This window comes from Pinus tabuliformis, chromosome 4_2 (assembly GCF_031772625.1).
Source record: "Pinus tabuliformis cultivar Carrire ecotype Pingquan chromosome 4_2, CPIR1, whole genome shotgun sequence".
Taxonomy (NCBI): Eukaryota; Viridiplantae; Streptophyta; class Pinopsida; order Pinales; family Pinaceae; genus Pinus; species Pinus tabuliformis.
In genome coordinates, this window is record NC_142304.1 from 1039120221 (window position 1) to 1039121856 (window position 1636).

Consider the following 1636-nt stretch of genomic DNA (forward strand, 5'->3'; position numbering starts at 1 on the left):
TTCTTGGATTCCCCAAGCCACTTGGAGTACACAGACTCTTGTTCTTCCTACCAGCTTTGTGACCCTCGGTCTACAGTGGAAAGAGCCAACTGTGATGCTCAATCCGGACAGATTCCTCTATGGGAAGGCTTGATTCTTCAAGCTCTCTAGTGCTCGATGTTGCCTGTGGTCAGCTCAGCCCTCTGTGTCCTCTGCTTGGCTTTACTGCTCTCTGTGTTCAGTCCTCCTCTCAGGGTTCACTGTTCACTGTCTCTCTTGGTCGTTTGGACTCTTCGCTCTCCCTCTCTGAATCTCCATTCAGTTGTCTCTGTTCATGGCTTTAGCCATTCGACCTCCATGCTTGTTTGATTCCCCTCCCGCCTGCGTCGCTTCGCCTACCGTCTACGTGCTTGGAGTTCCCTGTTCGGCATCAGCATGAACGCTCGGGAAGTAGCCACGTGTCCTCATTGGAACAGCGCCAGCCTGTTCGTCGATTCATTTCTTTCTCCACCGTGGCGGTCAACGGATCCCAAATCCCCTTAAATCGCGGCTTAATTCCCTGTCAATTCCGCTCTGTCTATCGGACGCAATCTCAGCCGTCCGATCTGGGCTCCTCCAGATCCAATGTCATACGCACGCCGAGCGCGGTTGACTTGCTCGACCGATAACGCGTGATCACGGCCGTTTTTCTCTCACCTCCGCTGCCACGTGTCAATCGCTGAGTGTGATCGCTCTGTTTTCTCCAAAACCTCTTACCATTCAAGGGCGCCCCGATCAAACCGCCGGTTTCTAGGTTGTGGGTCCCACCTTCGTACAATGGCGCTTTTCGTTTCTCCACCCACAATCCTCTGGCTCCCAACGTGACCGAATGCTTAAGGCTCTACCATTTCAGCGTTGTTCGCCCAGTGATGCGCAATTGCGCTAATTGCGCATCGAAAACCAGCTCTTTTTCCCAATCCGGGGCTCCCAATGGCTACATAGACCTCCTGCGCAGTCTCCATGGGCCTCGATCAATGCACTTTGACTAAGTTCCTCGTCGTTCCATGCCGGCTGCCTGGTTCAGGGTGTTTTCGATTGCTGTTTTGGATTCTTCTAGGATTTGTTTCGTCTCAATATAGTCATGGTTCTATGACAGTCGTTTATGGATCCGATTTGGATCAGTTGTTCTCCACTAAAGTGGAATTCAAGGCAGTCATCATAACAAGTTGTGAGGCAACGTGGTTAGAAAGGATATTGGTTCACTAGAAACTTGACCAAATAGCATTGAACTCACTTTTCTGTGACAATCGAAGTGTTCTCAAGATGATGAAGAACCCAATCTATCATGCCAAAACCAAGCACACTGAAGACATTAGACTGTTGGTTGATAATGAAGACATTTGCCTTTATTATTGCCCTACAATAGACAAAACCACTAATATAATGACAAAACCACCTGTTAACAATATATGTCAAGTTTAGAGATAAACTTGGAATTGCATCTGATTTAATCATTATGGGGGGAATATTAGATTAACAAGATAAGAGGCCCAATAATGATACCAAAGGATTCTTGTTGTATCCAAGATTCAGGCTGTAATTATTATCTATTTGAAACACAACAATAGTAAATTGTTAGAGGTGTCATAGAGCTATATATTGAACCCAATGTAACATG